General features: G+C 43.8%; 1 long non-coding RNA gene across 1 annotated transcript in view; it reads right to left on the bottom strand.

The window, feature by feature from the left end:
* Nucleotides 1-1,176: 1,176 nt before the first annotated feature.
* The window catches only part of LOC126485305 (uncharacterized), a 30,705-nt gene continuing 10,184 nt past the window's right edge, over nt 1,177-21,697 (bottom strand). The window contains exons 2-3 of the long non-coding RNA XR_007587975.1: nt 2,919-3,019; nt 1,177-2,831 (exon numbers count right to left, since the gene is read on the bottom strand). This is a non-coding gene — a long non-coding RNA (uncharacterized LOC126485305). The remainder of the gene's footprint in view (nt 2,832-2,918; nt 3,020-21,697) is intronic.

Here is a 21,697-nt window from a genome sequence, read left to right as displayed (position 1 = left end):
CCGTTAGCAGAGCCTGTTCTGTTGATGGTGCGAATGGAGCGGTCCAGTGCGTGTCGAATCTCTGGAACAGTTCCGAAGCGAATATCACCAAGTGGTTCCCTCATCTTCGGAATCAAATCAAAGTCACAAGGACTTAAGTCGTATTACTGTTCGTTTTCGGAGCATCACCTGCGACCAGGTTTGCGAAAGAACCGGCGACACTTTCTGCGCAACCCACCCATCATTTTGCACGACAATGTGCGGGCGCATACAGTGCAAGCTGTGGCTGCTCTGTTCGGTCGATGGGACTGGTAATTACTGTACCATCCACAATACGCCTCGGACTTAAGTCCTTGTGACTTTGATTTGATTACGAGGATGAAGGAACCACTTCGTGGCATTTGCTTCTGAACTGTTCCAGAGATTCGACAGGCAGTAGACCGCTCCATTCGCACCATCAACAGAACAGGCTCTGCTAACGGTATACTACGCCTTCCACATCGCTGGCAACGGGTTCTACACAACGCTGGTGTCAACTTTGGAGGACAGGAACACGTGAAAACATGCAACTCTTTTGTATCGGTTGTGAATAAGTAGTTGCCACTGTTTAAGTTCCAACCCTCGTATGATCACCCAGTATCACGAACAGAGAGTGAACATTTCCATGGAACAAGGCTGAAGGCTGCACTGACACATCACATAGTCGACACCATTTATCCATTTATCATATTACTTTGATATCACTAAATAAATATGGTTCTAATGGCTCTGAGCACTATGGGACTTAACATCTGAGGTCATCAGTCCCCTAGAACTTAGAACTACTTAGATCTACTTAAACCGAACTAACCTAAGGACATCACACACATCCATGCCCGAGGCAGGATTCGAACCTGCGACCGTAGCGGTCGCGCGGTTCCATACTGAAGCACCTAAACCGCTCAGCCACACCGGCCGGCCACTAAATAAAAGGTTTTCTAATAGCACAACTAAGTAGAGTTCCCAATTCAGTGCCGGCCGGTGTGGCCGTGCGGTTAAAGGCGCTTCAGTCTGGAACCGCGTGACCGCTACGGTCGCAGGTTCGAATCCTGCCTCGGGCATGGATGTGTGATGTCCTTAGGTTAGTTAGGTTTAATTAGTTCTAAGTTCTAGGCGACTGATGATCTCAGAAGTTAAGTCGCATAGTGCTCAGAGCCATTGAACCCAATTCAGTGTCATACCGACACTGACCCACTTACTGCGACTGGTGTTAAAATAGTAGGTTAGTTCGAACAGCATTATTTCCACGTCAGCTAGCTATTGCTGCAATGACCTCAACTAGCCCGCAAGGAAAAAATGAAAAGAACTGTTAGTTAAGCATATTTGTTTTTTCTTCTACACTCTTATTCATCGCCGTCAGTACCTCTTGGCTTGAGTGTTGGTGCACGTCTCAACATGTTTACCCTTTGACGGTTCTCTCACAAGTGGGTGAACTATTTATCTATCACTATTAGCGACTTAAAAAAATACGAATACATTGACTGCCAGTTCATTATCATCAAAATGAATAAGGCCTTCGGTACTTAATGCAGAGTGATCATACCCGTTGTAAACTTACGTATATTACAAGACCACTGAAGCATTTTCGAATACGGTCATTAATTCACGACAATGGCGTATTGTAGATACTATGGAGCTAATTACCCATTTATACATCACAAAAGATGTCTGTTATATGCATGAATTTCTAAACATTTTTATAGGGAACTATGCAATTACATTGCTGTTACATATTTCAAGGTCTTTTTAAATAAATAAAATAAAAAAGACAGGAAAGTATTCTAGACAACTTGTGCATGTGTGCTGTGAAGCAGCGTGTTGATTTTGTGCTTCACATCGCAGCCGCTTCTATTATATGGAAGCATGAAACATGCTGAGTACTATATATCGTACCAAATTACTGTCCAGCGCCCAGCAAGAGCTCCAGTGCCTCAGAATGAAAAATCCAGGCTACACATTCACACACACGGCTCCTGCTCGATAACGCCTTGGCGCGACATCCAAAGTTTTTGTTATTATTGTTATATCACCCTACATTTTAACCTGTTGTACTACCATCATCAGGAAGACCCTTCCACACTTAGAGACAGTTCAACTGTTGGCATCCCAACTACAGGTATGTGTGTTGTTATTAATTAATTGGGTTGAAAATAAAAAAAATTAAGACACATTTATTAACATAGTGACAGCTGTACAACCACCTCCTCTATGGAGATCAATATTCCACCATCCGCCTCCATGGTCGAGGTCGCGCGCGACCTGGGGGTAAACCAGCTCGAATCCTGGTGGTTGGAAAAAAGTTTTCACTGCCAGTATTTGGCCGGCAGGGATAGGAAAGATGGTGGCGTAAAGTTCCTGATCACCAAGCTTTGCGTAGTTGTCCTTGTTTAAATACCAAATCCCTGCAGTGTCGTAAGAACTGAGGGTATGTGACACTGTTGATGGCAATCCTTCTGTCGAATGGGGACGTTATGCTGGGTGGTTCCCTTGGTGCTCTTCACGACGACTAGGCTATGTACTGGCACCGTGTTTCACCCTCTCGCTCCTCTCATCACCATCACACATCATCATCCAACACACACACACACACACACACACACACACACAAAATACATACATGTAGTATTACAAATAATGTACTGGAGCTTGTTGTAAATAAAAAACAATATCCCTCCAGACTGCTAAACACAACTACTGCTGCAGCTGCTGTGTTCTGCGGAACACCTCTGTGTCATGTTGTGCTGCAGACTGTTGTGGCTATTGTGACGTATGGAACACCTCCAGATCTTGCTCCAGTTGTAGCTTTGCAAGCACTGTAATTATCACAAAACCCTAAGTGTAACAGCATACACACAAATAATAATAATAATAATAATAATAATGGACGGATGAATACTTACTGACAGGCCTCTCCAGCAATTTCAGCGAGGGTCCACCCACGTAATGCTCTGCTACTGCTTGTCGCTGCACCTCTCACTATCTCTTCTTCTGTGGTTGGAGACTAGAGAGACATTTAAAAAAAAAATGTTCAAATGTGTGTGAAATCTTATGGGACTTAACTGCTAAGGTCATCAGTCCCTAAGCTTACACACTACTTAAACTAAATTATCCTAAGGACAAACACACACACCCATGCCCGAGGGAGGACTCGAACCTCCGCCGGGACCAGCCGCACAGTCCATGACTGTAGCGCCAAGACCGCTCGGCTAATCCCGCGCGGCAGAGACATTTTAAAAGGGATATACAATTCCATCAAATGAAACACTTTTTATTGGTGGTCCCAATCAGATAATGCATCTTCTTACTTTTATGTTGCACTTCCATTATTTGTTAAACTATACTCCTCCACATGCTCCACTGTGACCATGCCATTTCGTTCTTGATGCAGAAAGCTATCAGTACATTTCTCTGACAGATGTTTTCAGCAAATAGACGTTTCAAAGTCTTCTTTTCTCTACACAGGCGTCTCACTAACTGAACACATGAGATTTAGGCGTATGTACAGACATGTAAGAAATTACAGCGTTCACACAATCGAATTACAAGTATTAAAACGTTTTGGGGGGTGAGGGGCCGAACTTGGATGCCAGCATCATGCATTTACAAATATCATACATATCAGTTATAATAACATGCAACAAGGCTCTTATCAATGTAGTCAGTAACACTTTGTCGTCAAACTTGTACGTAAAATACGTGCAAGTTATTCTCGTGACATCAATTCACAGCTTCTCGACAATATAACAGACCCGTGATCGGTGACAGTGGAGTTGGTATACAAATGTTCCGTGACGACTGGGGGTGTGGGGATTGCCTTCACAGGGCAGTGAATAATGATGTCATGGCCTTGATGCAATTGTCCAAATGTGATGATGTCACAGAGTTCCAGGAAAGCTGATGCTGATGTCAGTAACTTTTGTCTCAGTTCTGTCCTTGAGCTGCTTTGTTCCCAAATAAACACCTAGACCTTTTACCTCCATTTTATTTCTTTAAGTGTCTATTCGAATTTTTTCTAAGTTATCCCAAGTGTATAAATCAGTTAGCCATTTCTACAACTATATCATTGATTTGTAATATTTTCCTGTCATCGGACTGGTTGTACGTTATTTCGCTCTTACTATAATTAATTTTCAAACCTCCTATCATACTTACTCCGTTCATTTCCTAGTGCCTTTGCGGAAGTTCTGCTCGATCAGAAGCCAACAAAACAATACAATCTGCCGATCGAAGGCGATTCAGACAGTATAGCGAAGAAAACTATCCTAAGAATATTACATTTCAAGTAGTTCCAAATGTGCCGCACATTTTTTTCCTGGAAGAACTATGGTACGTTACAAAAATACTTAAGCTTCAGTGTGTGCAGAACATCTTCCTTTCTTTGTTCCTCGGAAGGTTGAATGACTCGGATTGCATAACTTTTTACGTAACTTTATTTTTTCATTGGATTGGCTGTACGAAGAGATCCACGTCTGTCGTTCCGAAGCTCAACACAGCACAGTACGGTCATCATTGGCAAGCATAACTCCGAATGGTGGGAGTCTGTGTGCTTTGATAAGGGGCTCTGCTTGCAGCGTAAACAGCGGTATGTATACCATGTATCAAAATACATAAAGGCAATCGTGAAATAGACTTAGTAACACTCATTATCGATTATGTTCATAGCTATTTCACATTTTATTTGCATGCTGATTTATTTGTGACCGAGCAGAGCCAAAGACATCTACCATCTAACAGAACTCGACCTAACATCGCTGTGGTTAAGACATAGAACGAGTTTCTGTGAACAGTGCTAATGGAATCCCTATCTGATTTTTTTCATCCACGTGAATATAGAATAGTACAGTGAACTTCCCTGAATTTTGTTACATGTCTCTTGAAGTGTGCAGTTCTGAGCCAGATGGGGAATTAATGGTTGGCTCTAAGAGATAACAAATTTCATTTGTAAAATTAATTAATCGTATGTGACAAATTACTTCGTAATGACTAAGAAGTAAATTTTCTCTTTACAGGGACTGGGGATATGACACTGCTCCAAGAAACATGGCCAACAGCGTCTATTCGTCAAATATCAGTTTTTGGTATTTGACGCATATATTTGAAAATAGTCTACTTTTTAAACGAATATACTTCATTTTTGGACAAGGAAGCGGACCTGAAATAACTTATCTGCAAGGGTGGAAGAATTTTTAGCGTTTTGTATAGGCGCTGATCTCTTCTGGAAGATGAAAGAGAGGAACATTTTACTGTATTTAAAAGCTGACCAATCAGCCGGTTATGTCTAGTGAATAGCATTAGTCAATGCCGTTTTTTATATATCATTTCTTCCAGACGCAGTTTAACAATAAAAATACTCCTGAGGTGAGGCATGTAGATAAGTGTATGAGATGACTTACGAAGCAACGACCACCGATGAACAACATAAAGAATGTCTCTCTAAAGATCAGAAGCTGTTCTAGCATTATGCTGTTTAGCTGTGAAGAGTGTTTGAAACCATCCTCGTGGCAGTTAAGGACTGAAAACTCAGCAAGTGACTCGCTAAATGAAAAAAATGTTTGAAATGGCTGTAAGCACTATGGGACTTAACATCTGAGGTCATCAGTCCCCTAGAACTTAGAACTATTTAAACCTAAGTAACCTAAGAACATCACACACATCCATGCCCGAGGCAGGATTCGAACCTGCAGCAGCGCTGTTCCAGACTGAAGCGCCTAGAATCGCTCACCCGCAGCGACCGGCGGCTCGCTAAACATCGTGACCTTAGTAAGCGAGGCGGCGTAGTGGTTAAGGCACAGTATTCGCTTTCGGAACACAACCATCCCTTACAGCAAAAGCCGGTAACGTTAATTAGGACAGGATTTTGTCGAATTCTTTCCCTATTCTTCCAGTGCGACTGTGTGCTCCGATAAAATCCCAAGTGATTTGGGACTTTAGTTAAAAAACAACGCAATAGTATTCAGGAGGAAATCATTTAAAATCTCCCTCTAGCCACCGTGATTTATGTGCCCCTAAATCATCATAGTTAAACGCTGAAATTGTTCCTTCGTTAATGCTACCGCTCATTTTCTTTCTTCTAAAGAACGACTAAATTTCAGTCTCTTACCTCATTCCCTTTCGTGAAACTGTTTAATCGGGATATGTAGAAAGTCTTAATGTTGATGAACGAAAAATCCATTAGCCGATAATCCAATGGCTTCGTCCCTTTGGTGACATGAGAAGATCAGCGCCCTTTAATATGCTGGCGTAAGATCGCACTGAGACTAACGTTAGTGAATCAGAACACTTCAGGTCCCTACAGCTATTCAACACATAAATCACCATGTGTAATAAGTACTGTTCTCTTCTGTCGGCTGACTGAGGAGAAAAGTAATGATAGATGTTTAAATGCAACCCAGACCCAAGCGTGAGAGAGGCAATGCCACAAACGAGCTTGTTCAGTGTAACACAGTGGCGGCGGCGCCTCCGAGCCAGAAATAGACCGCAGGCCGCGCTGGACTGCCTTGACCAGCATCCGCGACTCGTGAGGCTGAACAAACAGTGGCAGCACAGCCTCCCGCTTCCTTCGCACTCTGATGATCTCAGCTGCCCGCTGGGGCACACCGAAATTCTGGTTCCCGTAGGCGTGATGTAACACTGCCGCGGCATTGCCTTAGTGATGCTGGAAATGGAAAGAAAACGACATGGTCTCAGCAAAAGTATTTATTATTCCATGATTTATCATGCTGCAAAATTGATCGAAACAGGTTTGCATTCAGATTCTGTGATAAATATAAGTAATCACTAACCAGTTACAAACATAACGCTTCTAGTGACCTAGCAAGGTGGTGCGTTTGGGAAGAGTGGAATTTAAATCTGCATCCAGCCATCCATATATTTGCCGTAATTTTCCTAAATATACGGATTGCGTTGTCGCCCGTCTGTCTTTCCGACTGTTATGAAACCCTTTTCTCAGGAACCACTAGATGAATCAAGTTCAAATTTATGTCGCGTGTGGTCCCTTGGCAGTGTAAAAATTTTGAGCTTCTAAGTGAATTCAACCAAAAGGTACGGACATTTATGTACAAATTTTGACACTCGAAAACTCACTATCAGATACTCTATATGCATGCGTTGTGCCTGTTCTTTCGGACGTACATATATGAAGGAGGACGTCGAGGCGAGGGCGATGAGGCAGCGTGAGCAGGGATTGTAACCCGAGGCCTGGCCACCGTGTCCCCCTCTCCATCAAGGGATTAGGAGTGGTGAGGGAAAATAAAAAAAAATTTTTTAATTTTTTGTTATACCACGCCGAGAATACGTGTAACTAACACCGCATCGTGCGCTAAGTAAACAACACAAAGAATCTCGGGACTTTCCTTCACCGAGGCAATGTACACTGAGGAGCCAAAGAAACTGGGTCACCTACCTAATATCGTGTAGGACCTCCGCGATCACGCGGAGATGCCGCAACACGGCGTGGGATGTCTAAAGTAGTGCTGAAGGGAACTGACCATGAATGTTGCAGGGATGTCTATAAAACCGTGAGAGTAGGAGGGGATGGAGATCTCTTCTAAACAGCACGTTACAAGTCATCCCAAATATACTCAATAATGTTCATGTCTGGGGAGTCCGGTGACCGGCGGAGGTGGTTAAACTCAGAAGAGTGTTCCTGGAGCCACTCCGTAGCAATTCTGGGCGTGTGGGATGTCATATTGTCCTGCTGGAATTGCCCAAGTCCGTCGGAATGCTCAATGGACGTGAGTGGATGCAGGTGATCAGACAGGATGCTTACGTACATGTCACCTGTCACAGTTGCATCTAGACGTATTAGGGGCCCCCACAAGCCCCACACTATTACATAGTCTCCACCAACTTGAACAATCACCTGCTGACATGCAGGGTCCATGGATTCATGATGTTGTCTCCATACCCGTACGCTTCCATCCGCTAGACTCAATTTGAAACGAGATTCGTTCGACCAGGGAACATGTTTCCGTCATCAACAATCCAATGTCGGTGTTGACGGGCCCAGGCGAGGCGTAAACCTTTGTGTAGTGCAGTGATCAAGGGTACACGAGTGGGTGTCCGGCTCCGAAAGCCCATATCGAAGATCTTTCGTTGAATTGTTCGCACGTTCACACTATTTGATGGCCCCTGCATTAAAATCTGCAGAAATTTGCGGAATGGTTGCACTTCTGTCACGTGAACGATTCTCTTCAGTCGTCGTTGGTCCCGTTATTGCAGGATCTTTTTCGTGCAGCAGCGATATCGGAGATTTGATGTTTTACCGTATTCCTGATATTCACGGTACACTCGTGAAATGGTAGTACTGGAAAATGCTCACTTCATCGTTACCTCAGAGATGCTGTGTCCCATCGCTCGTGCTCCGATTATAATACCACGTTCAGACTCACTTAAATTTGATAACCTGCCATTGTAGCAGCAGTAACCGATCTAACAACTGCACCAGATACTTGTTGTCTTATACAGGCGTTGTCGACCGCAGCTCCGTATTGCGCTTGTTTACATATCTCTGTATTTGAATACGTATGCCTATATCAGTGTCTTTGGCGCTTCAGTGTGTATGGGGTAACGGAAAACACGATTCGCAGCTAGATGCAGAACGCAGCGCCCCTGCTCTCATCATCCAGGTATGTCTTCAACCGTATCGTAAGTTATTCCACCGATAATAGGTCGTGTTCTCGTCAGCTCAGTTAATGGATCTCTCCTCCTACCTGTTGATGATCCAAGTGCATGGAGAATCGCTCAGGCCACTCCCAAAGTAATTAGAAAAATATTGCCTTTACTTTGGATTCTATACAATCTTATAATGACGTTCTTGTAGATAGTTGCAGTCCAGTTGAAGTCCAATATATCGTTAGTTCATCAGTGAAATAGAGAGTTCACCACGTGTCCAGGAACCCACTTGACTGCGTTGATTTTGTTGCGCTGTAAATACAGTTCATCTGGAAAAAGTAGAAGCTGAGACGCGATATGTTTCGGGGTCGCTTGTAGAAAGTATCACAAAATTTGTCGCGACAAGTACTATACATCTTCTGTTGCGCCCCACCTGAAACGGTGGTCGTCCGTACAGGTACTCTGCAGCCCGCATCTCGTGGTCGTGCGGTACCGTTCTCGCTTCCCACGCCCGGGTTCCCGGGTTCGATTCCCGGCGGGGTCAGGGATTTTCTCTGCCTCGTGATGGCTGGGTGTTGTGTGCTGTCCTTAGGTTAGTTAGGTTTAAGTAGTTCTAAGTTCTAGGGGACTGATGACCATAGATGTTAAGTCCCATAGTGCTCAGAGCCAGCCACAGGTACTCTGCATTCCGCACGTACAGGCGAGTCCGCCGTACGTATCTTGTAGAGGTGCGATCGGGTGGCCTGTTTACCGTTGACTGTGATGTACCATGCTGATCGGACGTCTGCATCCAGTGTAACTGTGTGTATCGTTCGCCACACCACCTTCCAACTGGCATGAGAGTTCTTGGCCTCCAACAGGTTTGGTGGACGCCTCCGTTGTAGGACTCAATATATCTCCAGCGCCGTCGCCTGTTTCGTCGTTGGTAGTGCAATACAGCCATAAATGTGTTCGTGGTAAAAGTGACCGAAGTTGTGCTAAGGCGGGGGTGTATGCCTTTTGTAGTCACTGGGGGCGTAAGGGAGGGCGGAGCCAGGGACTCCAGCAGCGAAGCCGACAAACTTTCCGGACGGTGACGCCACAGTTTGATGTGCGAGCTAACAAACAGGGCCATCGCTCTGTCGTGGACGTGAACTAGGCCAAGACATCCTCTGTCTGGGGAAAGGGTTAACGATTGCTAACAGACTTTGAAGAGCATGCCGTTACTGACGTTAGCTCCAGATGCCACTAAAATACGTCGAGCCACTAGTAACGGTATTGGAGGAAGCCTACCTGTGTAATGTGTGGGGCTAGGCAGAAATGGACGAAATGTGTCCTTTTAAGAACGTTGAGTGTCCGCAGCAGAAGGTTGGCGATCTTGAGCCGAATTTGTTGTAACAAGCGGCAGTAATTACGGGCCGCAGTGCGCCGTATGTCGTCGTGAAACTCTATTCCGAGGCATTTGATAGTACCGCGCCGGGCTTCTCGTATGTTCATAGCGACTGATTTGGTGTCAGTGAGACAACTGCCGGAAGCCCCAACGTAACCGTACGTGTGAATCCATTCTATTGCGTTGGTTACATTGTCATCGTTGCTGAGCACGAGAACCAGGTCGTCTGCATATGCTGTATAGTGAATTGTGACGCCACGTAACATTAGTCCGGTGAGGCGTTGTGGAAGGAAGCACAGGAGCGTTCCAGTGCTACCACGTAGAGTAAGGTCGACAAGGGGCAACCTTAATGCGCCGATCTGGAAATCGGAAGGAACTCCGTGAGATGTCCATTAACGAGCACCTTGGAGGTCGCCCCTCGATGCACACCACGACGTCTATCAATCACTGCAGGTGAGATGGAGAACGGACGTCAAGAACATGTGATCCACTCGATCGAAAGTTTGGCTAAAATTTAGTAATGCCAGTGCTCCCGGGATGCGGCGTGACCTTTCTAGAGCTACGACGTCACAATGCCATGTGGTTGTTACTGATACCCCTTGAGGAATCCTGATGGGATGAGATGATGTGAGGCAGAGTCAGTCATATATAGGTCGCTAAGGGTCTAGTGAATATCTTCATGTCACAGCTGAGGAATCTCAGAGGCTATAATCATATACTCAAGCACCACCTGTCCTTTTGTGGACTGGTGTAACCATTCCTTCGGCGAAGGCTGCAGGGAGCGTCAATGAGGGGAACATAAGCTCCCGACAGATGTCAAAACTTGGGACCAGAAAACACTAGAAAGTTCTATAAAACTCCACAGGAGGTCTTCCGTAATTTCGTCTAGTAATTTAGTTTTTAAGTCCTCTGGAACAGTGCCATAAACAAGTAGTGAGACTCCTGTCCTTGTCATCGGGTCGGAACAATGAGCAGATTAAAGTCGTGCATAATGGTTGAAGAGGGTTGTACCAGTACCTCGTAGCGTGGTGAGGCGATGGCCGTCCACAGTAGTAATGACCTGTATCAGCGCCCTTCGTCGTAGTTTACGTTCCTGAATGACTTGGTACATGGTGGGTCGTCTCCAACTGATCGATATAGGAGATGTTGGGTGACGGCGGTCGTACATACTCCACGTGTCCTCGATGGCGCGTTGACAATCTGTAGAAGTGAGGTTTAACTTACAGGGATGTTGGCTGCTCCAAACCTGTTGGGGCGAAGGGTGACATCACATATACAGACCTCGTGATCAGAAAAGTCTATGGACCATACGTCAGTGCCACTCACTGTTACTGCGAGAGAATGGGAGATGTAAATCCCATCAATGCGACTAAACGAGTGACTCGTAAAATGAGTGAATCCCGGCCGATTTCCATGAACATGTTCCCTTATATCTACCAACGAGAGATCACTGATGAGTGTCCCAAGTTCGCGGTATGGTTAATGGCGCGCAGCTGACCCTTAAGCACCTGGGCCCCATTGAAATCGCCACCTAACTCCAGGTCGTCATGCCTGCCCTGAAAGAGCGGTACTACGCCTTCCGCGAGAAAGATCGATAGCTCGCGACGTCGATTCGTTCCGGAAAGGGCGTGCACATTGATAAACTGGACGCCTACCGCCGTTACAGCCATTTCTCCAGCGTTGGGAAGATACCGTACCTTCGTCTGCCTCGAGTCCCTTCCTAAGAAGAACTGCGTCACCATTATTAGTTGGCGAGGCGTGGGACACATGAGCTGTATCACCATACGTACCCAGTAAACCCTCGAAGACCTCTCGGATAAAGCCAGTGTCGATGTCTGTAGCATTGAGGATATCTTGGAGCAACGACAACTTCGTACCTGTCCGAATGATGTTAACGTTGATCATCGGTAAGCGTAGGTCTGTAGGTCATCTCCTGCGCCATAAATGTCGTGCCATGTCATCTGCAAGCTGTGTCCTCGCAGTAGTCTGCTCATACTCGGGAGGAGCGAGGTGTGCGAGGAGACACCCCTCTCCTGATCGAACATAGCAGGCGCAGAATCTTCTTCAATGTCGTCCGCCCAAGGTCCGTAAGTCAACCTTGGCTACGGTAGCGCACTTTCGAGTTGGGTGTCCATACTTGAGTCGACAGTCGTTTCCTGCAGTGCATCGGCGAAGGGCACTGTTCTCGTGATCTTTTCGCCGAGAGACCGGCAAGAGCTGTGTCGAAGTCAGGGAAAGCAATAGGTGAGGGCGACCCTGTGTCAACCGTGTTTCCTGTTTCATTGGCCGTTCGGCCGCCAACTGGTGAAGGCGCCCGCAGGAGGCATCGTGTGTTTCCTGGTGACTTCTGTTTCCGGATGTGGCCTTCCACGTTCGATTGAGTGTGTGGGTCCTGCACTATATCCCCCTCTGGGAGAAAAGCAGAAGTCGGTACAACCCTAATGTTGAGTTCCATTCTCTCATCCTAATCACCCTGTGGAGTCGATGGTCGACCTCCCTCTATCTGTGACGATTCTGTCATGGTTTAGATCAATATTCGACTTGCTCCGAGTGTGCAGTCTGACAGTCCCTGTCTTCCAAGTGGTCCTCCGTCTGCCATGATGTCGACCGTGACACGCCCTGCATAACTGAGGTGGAGGGCCGTTTCATTTAGTGCAGCGATTCCCAACTTTTTTGAGACAAAAATGGTTCAAATGGCTCTGAGCACTATGGGACTCAACTGCTGAGGTCATTAGTCCCCTAGAACTTAGAACTAGTTAAACCTAACTAACCTAAGGACATCACAAACATCCATGCCCGAGGCAGGATTCGAACCTGCGACCGTAGCGGTCTTGCGGTTCCAGACTGCAGCGCCTTTAACCGCACGGCCACTTCGGCCGGCTTTTTTGAGACATTTACCCCTGAACGTGGTCATATAGAAACCAACACCCCCAACAGAGTGTAGTGTCTAATTGAAGTTGATAGTGGAGCAAATAACAAGACGCAGTCATTACTAAATGAGCAGGAGAAAACGTCATTCCACATACACAAAAACAACAAAAAGACAGCTCAAGACAATACAAATTCAGCAAGGATGTGTGGTTTACTAATGTAGACCTGTGGACAGTTCCTATTGGCAGCCACAGGACTCACACAGTGTAAATTGCAGGAAAAAATAAAAGACAAAACCCCACTGAGGATACCGCAGTCGTGGTGAAACATGTTTTGGTAGTGAAACAAAACAACTGTATGCTTTCAAAAAGGCGGACCCATCCTTAATTCTTTATTACCGGAAAAAAAGGTTTTAACGTTCCAATTTCTACAATTACAGGAAAATACACAACATTTTACTAACGTTCAACAAATAAAACTCACTTGCTTTTGTAAGTACTGTATTAAATTAATAAATAATGAAAGTCAATGAGATGACTGATACTGCTTATTTTTAATAATCTTTTTTATATTCGGTTTTGTCTCGGATTGTGCACATCCTAAATTGTGTTGGAAGTTCAATTGGTTCCTTACTTTACTTTTCATTACCACCACAGACGCAAATTCGCTTTGACACCTATAAGTTGAGGCGAATGGAATCAATATTGTTAATGCTTTTTCTGATAATAATGGATACTCGTCACCCAGCTTTCTCCAAAATGTTGTCAGTTCCGTTTTGGAGAAATTTATTGTCAGTGTGTTGTCTTCACGTAGTCAAAGAAATTGTGCTTTGGCTTGAATTTCACTATCTGAAAATATTCCTTCGTTCACTGAAAACGATCTCAAAACCCAGGCATTTACTTGTCGATACTCCAGGAAAATAGTTACTGACAGAATTTATTATTGGTAAGTGCTGACTTATTTCATTTACGAATGAAAAATGCTCAATGTCGACATCAAGCATTACTGTCAATTCTGGGAACACCGAAATGTCTTGAACTTCAGCCCTGTGTTGGTAAAGCTTTAACCTCCGAAGGAAACTGGCAACTTTATCTTGTGCCGTCAAAATATTCACCATATGTCCCTGCAAGCCGAGGCTAAGCGTATTGATTTCCGCAAAGAAATCCGCAAGATATGGAACTTTGGAAATAAATATATTATCTATTATTTTAGCGTGTAAGTCTTTCTCCTTCTTCGTCCTCGCCCTTTCCAGTTTGTGATCGGAGCTCAAGGACTCTATGCGCACTAGTAAATCAAAAATCGAGTTCCAGGGAATCGGAATTTCTTCATAATTCTGATATGCAAGGTGATTCAGCTGCCCCGCAATGTTATATCCGGCCTTCGCAAACCACGCGCGAGTCCGAGCGAGATGACGCACTTATTAGCGCGCTGGACTCGCACTGGGGAGGACGACAGTTCAATCCCCCGTCCGCACATCCTGATTTAGGTTTTCCGTGATTCCCCTAAATCCCTTCAGGCAAATGCCTTCATGGTTCCTTTGAAAGGGCACGGCCGACTTCCTTCAGTAATCCGATGAGACCGGTGACCTCCTTGTTTTGTCTCGTCCTCCAAATCGACCCCAACCCCCACACGTGAGATTTTCATATTCTCTAGCTCGCTACGCACTAACTATTAGTCCCACAAAAACAATGAACTGGATCTTTTTTGTAGGAAATTTAATGCAGTTAAGTTTTGTACTGGGATATGTTTTCGCAGGAGACCACGGTTTTCGAGTTCTCAAGAAAAACGTACAAAAGTGAACTCCAAACGCACCTCCACCCCCACGCTCATCCCTCACTGGTCAGCATTTCTAGTACGTCGTTAATGGCACTTCCTCCTACCACTGTGCACAAGTCTCCCAGTACACGAACTATTCCCGATATTCGACCTTCTTTGATCTGTATTCATTGGGCTATTATCCCATCAGTACAGTCGGCTACTTCGTTAACGTTATTAATTTAAAAGTGCGAGTGAGGGTGATGAAAGAAAAACGACTTTTGTAAACGTTCAAAAATAATTACGTTGGCAATTCGATCCAAACTTGACCCTTACAAGCACATGTAGTTTCATAGTCAGAAGACCTGACGACTGCGACGATACAATTATTTTATGCTGTTAATATTCACAAAATTATTAAGTAAAATTTACGCAAACGTCAGTTTTACGGCTTGTTACTGCTCGTCTGAGCCGGGAGCGTAATGAGGGCACTTAATGAAGACCAAAAAAGATGGGATGGGGGAAATAATTCGTGCAGTCGCAAATTTTTGTACACTGGTAGCAGGGAGTGCTATGGATAACATACTAGAAATCCTGACCTGTGGGGGCTGACTGTGGACTGAGGGGGCATCGGAAGGTCACTTTCATACGTTTTTGTTAAATAATTCAAAAATTATGGCCTCTAGCGAAAACGTATTCCGATACAATTGTCGTTGTTGTGGTCTTCAGTCCAAAGACTGGTCTGATGCAGCTCTCCATGCTACTCTATCCTTTGCAAGCCTTTTCGTCTCCGAGTAACTACTGCAACCTACGCCCCTCGGAATCTGCTTACTGTATTCATCTCTTGGTCTCCGATTTTAACCCGACACGCTTCCCTCCAGTACTAAATTGGCGCTTCCTTGATGCCTCAGAATGTGTTCTACTAAACGATGTAACCTCCCCACAGTAAAAAATATGTTAACCTCCCAACAGTAAAAAATATAATAACTTCCCAACTGTAAAAAATATAAGTATATAGTTATATCATTCACATTCAGTGTAACTACCCAACAGTTAAATTCCGGAACCTACCAATAATAAAAATGTGACTAATCTCTCAATAGAATTGTGCCTCACTTATAACCTTCAATAATTGACTGTGAATTTAAACTGGTAAATTTTGGACGTCAGCAGAGCTGCGTCATGGCCCTGAAAGATCATACTGAATAAGTTGAAACTTCTTACCTCAATAAGGTCGCCGGATAACGCGTATATATCTGCTCCTATAAGAAATTTTTCTGGCACAGCTCAGTGCAATGCTGGCCGATAGATTCGTCATGTATAAAAAGAAACAACTGATTTTTCTTTACAATAGTCAGAATGACCATGGATTGGAGAAATTAGTAAAATCTTTAAATTGATATGAATGATTGTCAAAAGTTAATTTTTATAAGAAAGATTATTATTAAGAGATTTCTTTTTAAAAGCATTTACATGGTACTTATTATAACAATACTACATATGCACGAGGTTGCTTTTACCTTATACTACAACGCTCAGGCACCGCCATCGCTCCACACGACCGGCCCAGCCAACACGATACACCAGACTGCTAGCTACTACTTACTCCTACTGCCACACAGTTCCTACTGCAGCCAACACTGCTCTCTGGTCTGAGATTCTCTTATAGCTTACATATCGCAGGCAGCGAGTGAGCAATCCATCGAAATTACATCTGCTCAAGTGCGCTAGCAACAACTTCCTTAATCATGGACCTCTTACAACGATCCCTTCTTTTAGCCAGGTTGTGCCACAAACTTCTCCCCAATTCTGTTCATTACCTCCTCATTAGTTACGTGATGTACCCATCGAATCTTCAGTATTCTTCTGTAGCGCTACATTCCAAAAGCTTCTATTTTCCGGTACAATTAACTACATTTAAGTTGCTATAAAAAAGGCTCCTGTTCATTTCTACATCTACAACTACATTTATACTCCGCAAGCCACCCAACGGTGTGTGGCGGAGGGCACTTTATGTGCCACTGTCATTACCTCCGTTTCCTGTTCCAGTCGCGTATGGTTCGCGGGAAGAACGACTGCCGGAAACCCTCCGTGCGCGGTCGAATCTCTCTGATTTTACATTCGTGATCTCCTCGGGAGGTATAAGTAGGGGGAAGCAATATATTCGACACCTCATACAGAAATGCACCCTCTCGAAACCTGGACAGCAAGCTACACCGCGATGCAGAGCGCCTCTCTTGCAGAGTCTGCCACTTGAGTTTGCTGAACATCTCCGTAACGCTATCGCCCTTACCAAATAACCTTGTGACGCAACGCGCCGCTCTTCTTTGGATCTTTTCTATCTCCTCCTTCAACCCGACCTGGTACGGATCCCACACTGAAAAACAATACTCAAGTATAGGTCGAACGAGTGATTTGTAAGCCACCTCCTTTGTTGGCTCTCTGGCTCTGAGCACTATGGGACTTAACATCTGAGGTCATCAGTCTCCTAGAACTTAGAACTACTTAAACCTAACTAACCTAAGGACATCACACACATCCATGCCCGAGGCAGGATTCGAACCTTCGACCATAGCGGTCGCGCGTTTCCAGACTGAAGCGCCTAGAACCGCTCGGTCACATCTCCTTTGTTGATGGACTACACTTTCTAAGGACTCTCCCAATGAATCTCAACCTGGCACCCGCCTTACCAACAATTAATTTTATATGATCATTCCATTTCAAATCATTCCGTACGCATACTCCCCGATATTTTACAAAAGTAACTGCTACCAGTATTTGTTCCGCTATCATATAATTATACAATAAAGGATCCTTCTTTCTATGTATTCGCATCAAATTTCGAGCCTCAGTAGTAAAACTTCGCCAATCTTGGAGATTTAGCGCTCGTCTAAATTACACGTGCCTTTTTCGGTGCTCCTGCAGCAGCCTTCTGTCGTGTTTTGTGTACCATGGGGAATCAGTTCCGACTGTTATTAATTTATTTGGTATGAATCTCTCGAGTGCTTTTGATACTACTTCTTTGAACTTAAGCCACATATGGTCTTCACTTACATAGTTTGGAGGGATTGGAGACTGTCTCTTAGAAAGACATCAACCGAATTTTTAGTTGCTTTTAGTAAATAGATATATTTCGCGTTTAGTTTTGTTGAATTTCTTTGTTAGGGAATTGAGCCTCGCTACGACTGTGGTATCAGATAGATTATATAATGGTAGGACAGAGATTTAGGAACCAGGTTTTAAATTGTAAGACATTTCCAGGGGCAGATGTGGACTCTGACCACAATCTATTGGTTATGAACTGTAGATTAAAACTGAAGAAACTGCAAAAAGGTGGGAATTTAAGGAGATGGGACCTGGATAAACTGACTAAACCAGAGGTTGTACAGAGTTTCAGGGAGAGCATAAGGGAACAATTGACAAGAATGGGGGAAAGAAATACAGTAGAAGAAGAATGGGTAGCTTTGAGGGATGAAGTAGTGAAGGCAGCAGAGGATAAAGTAGGTAAAAAGACGAGGGCTAGTAGAAATCCTTGGGTAACAGAAGAAATATTGAATTTAATTGACGAAAAGAGAAAATATAAAAATGCAGTAAATAAAGCAGGCAAAAAGGAATACAAACGTCTCAAAAATGCGATCGACAGGAAGTGCAAAATGTCTAAGCAGGAATGGCTAGAGGACAAATGTAAGGATATAGAGGCTTATCTCACTAGAGGTAAGACAGATACTGCCTACAGGAAAATTAAAGAGACCTTTGGAGAAAAGAGAACCACTTGTATGAATATCAAGAGCTCAGATGGAAACCCAGTTCTAAGGAAAGAAGGGAAAGCAGAAAGGTGGAAAGAGTATATAGAGGGTCTATACAAGGGCGATGTACTTGAGGACAATATTATGGAAATGGAAGAGGATGTAGATGAAGATGAAATGGGAGATATGATACTGCGTGAAGAGTTTGACAGAGCAATGAAAGACCTGAATCGAAACAAGGCCCCGGGAGTAGATAACATTCCATTAGAACTACTGACAGCCTTGGGAGAGCCAGTCCTGACAAAACTCTACCATCTGGTGCGCAAAATGTATGAGACAGGCGAAATACCCTCAGACTTCAAGAAGAATATAGTAATTCCAATCCCAAAGAAAGCAGGCGTTGACAGATGTGAAAATTACCGAACTATCAGTTTAATAAGTCACGGCTGCAAAATACTAAAGCGAATTCTTTACAGACGCATGGAAAAACTGGTAGAAGCCGACCTTGGGGAAGATCAGTTTGGATTCCGTAGAAATATGGGGACACGTGAGGCAATACTGACCCTACGACTTATTTTAGAAGCTAGATTAAGAAAAGGCAAACCTACGTTTCTAGCATTTGTAGACTTAGAGAAAGCTTTTGACAATTTTGACTGGAATACTCTTTCAAATTCTGAAGGTGGCAGGAGTAAAATACAGGGAGCGAAAGGCTATTTACAATTTGTACTGAAACCAGATGGCAGTTATAAGAGTCGAGGGACATGAAAGGGAATCACTGGTTGGGAAGGGAGTGAGACAGGGTTGTAGCCTCTCCCCGATGTTATTCAATCTGTATATTGAGCAAGCAGTAAAGGAAACAAAAGAAAAATTCGCAGTAGGTATTAAAATCCATGGAGAAGAAATAAAAACTTTGAGGTTCGCCGATGACATTGTAATTCTGTCAGAGACAGCAAAGGACTTGGAAGAGCAGTTGAACGGAATGGACATTGTCTTAAAAGGTGGATATAAGATGAACATCAACAAAAGCAAAACGAGAGTAATGGAATGTAGTCGAATTAAGTCGGGTGACGCTGAGGGAATTAGATTAGGAAATGAGACACATAAAGCAGTAAAGGAGTTTTGCTATTTGGGGAGCAAAATAACTGATGATGGTCGAAGTAGTGAGGATATAAAATGTAGACTGGCAATGGCAAGGAAAACGTTTCTGAAGAAGAGAAATTTGTTAACATCGGGTATAGATTTAAGTGTCAGGAAGTCGTTTCTGAAAGTATATGTATGGAGTGTAGCCATGTATGGAAGTGAAACATGGACGATAAATAGTTTTGAGAAGAAGAGAATAGAAGCTTTCGAAATGTGGTGCTACAGAAGAATGCTGAAGATTAGATGGGTAGATCACATAACGAATGAGGAGGTACTGAATGGGATTGGGGAGAATAGAAGTTTGTGGCACAACTTGACTAGAAGAACGGATCGGTTGGTAGGACATGTTCTGAGGCATCAAGGGATCACAAATTTAATATTGGAGGGCAGCGTGGAGGGTAAAAATCGTAGAGGGAGACCAAGAGATGAATACACTAAGCAGATTCAGAAGGATGTAGGTTGCAGTAGGTACTGGGAGATGAAGAAGCTTGCACAGTATAGAGTAGCGTGGAGAGCTGCATCAGACCAGTCTCAGGACTGAAGACCACAACAACAACAACGACTGTGTATTCACTAATCCGTTTATCCGTCGTGATGCGCAGGATTATTTGTGGCTAAGAGGTCAAGTGTGTTTTCGTAATCATTTACAATTTGAATGGCCTCGTGAACTAATTGTTCAAAATAATTTTAAAAAAGCGTTTAGAACAATTAAGAAATTTGTTTTCTATCTACAATAGGGCCTGAAAATGTATTTTTGTCAACATACGGAAGATAGATTCAAGTCGCTGCCAACTGTAATTGTATGACTAGGGTACGTATTTGCGATGAGACTCGAGTTTTCTTTGAAATGTTCAGCAACTGTTTCATCTGAGACCGGGGGTCGGTAAAAGGAGCCAGTTATTAATTTATTCCGGTTGTCTAATATAAACTCTGCCCATACTAAGTCACAGGAACTACCTGCTTCAGTGTGGTTTGTCAGCTAGAACACACATTACATTATTTTTCCTTAGTTGTGCTTCTTTTTTCTGTTGTTGTGGAGATCATTACAATTACGGCTTTTCCCTCCCAAACCTAGGATGCTTTCTCTGTGACCCTGTAAATACCAGAGCTAGAAAATGTAGAACAACAACGTACGTTACAAGCATAACATTCTGTATTACTTCATTTCCTTATTTCTAACATTTTAAAACAGTTCGTCGAATTTAGATGACATGTCAATCATAGATGTTCTTATCTCTGTTTATGAACGTACTTTCAGTCATGTTTTGAACATTATCCCGCTACACTTTATTAACTAATGTTTCGCCGCAAGGGATATCGGATTTTAGAGAGTAAATTAATATGGAGTATGTCGTTCTTCTTTTCGAACAATCGCATACACATTTCTTCTTTCCTTGTTGTCTTTTGGGCATGCAGTTGTAGTAATTAAAGTAGGCACAAATGTAGTGATCAAACAGAAATGATTAGCGTACATTCGCATTCTCTTTACATCGTTCCTTTCTTGTTGCTCCCATGGCGATGGACTGTTTCCATCGCAATCAGTAAGCGTGAAAGAAAGTTACCGTACAGACAGAGGGATCTGTATTTATACTTGGAAAAAACTAATTAAATACTGACATAATCGTCGGAATTGCTTTCGTCTCCCAAAAGTTATAAATATTTAGATTTCGGAAAAGAAGCTCTGTATTTCGCCAAGATGTCGAAGAAGAAGGTCCATTGCATACTTGTTGTATCGAGTAAGATGTGGAGACGGCGGTTTGAAAGCGGACAGAAATAGTACTAGGAAGGGCGTCCCTTAAGCCGTCGGCACACGGACCGTGCTGTCGAACGTTAACGTTTAGCGTGCCAAGTTCAACGTGCTTCTGAACGCTCAGGAACGATGCGACTCGTGCATACGGTACGTGGGCCCCAACGTGGTGTACGCGATCGCGACGCACTCCAGCGGCAGTTGATGGATGTTTCTAGTTCGTAAATCACACTGTTTACTCAACGGGCGCGCGTAAAATTCCCACATTAGCGCTGTTAAAACGCACATTTTCTCCATCGTCCACGAAAAGGAAAGTACCATGTCCAATTATTTAGGACACAGGTTTATAAAAGTTCCATTACAAATAGTGTGGTACAAATTTGGGATACTTCTGCGCATAAGATAAACATTATTTCATCATTCCCACATTTTAGTAAA

This window comes from Schistocerca serialis, chromosome 1 (genome assembly GCF_023864345.2).
Source record: "Schistocerca serialis cubense isolate TAMUIC-IGC-003099 chromosome 1, iqSchSeri2.2, whole genome shotgun sequence".
Classification (NCBI taxonomy): Eukaryota; Metazoa; Arthropoda; class Insecta; order Orthoptera; family Acrididae; genus Schistocerca; species Schistocerca serialis.
Note: the sequence above shows the minus strand (reverse complement) of the source record. Positions and strands in the feature narration are given on the sequence as shown.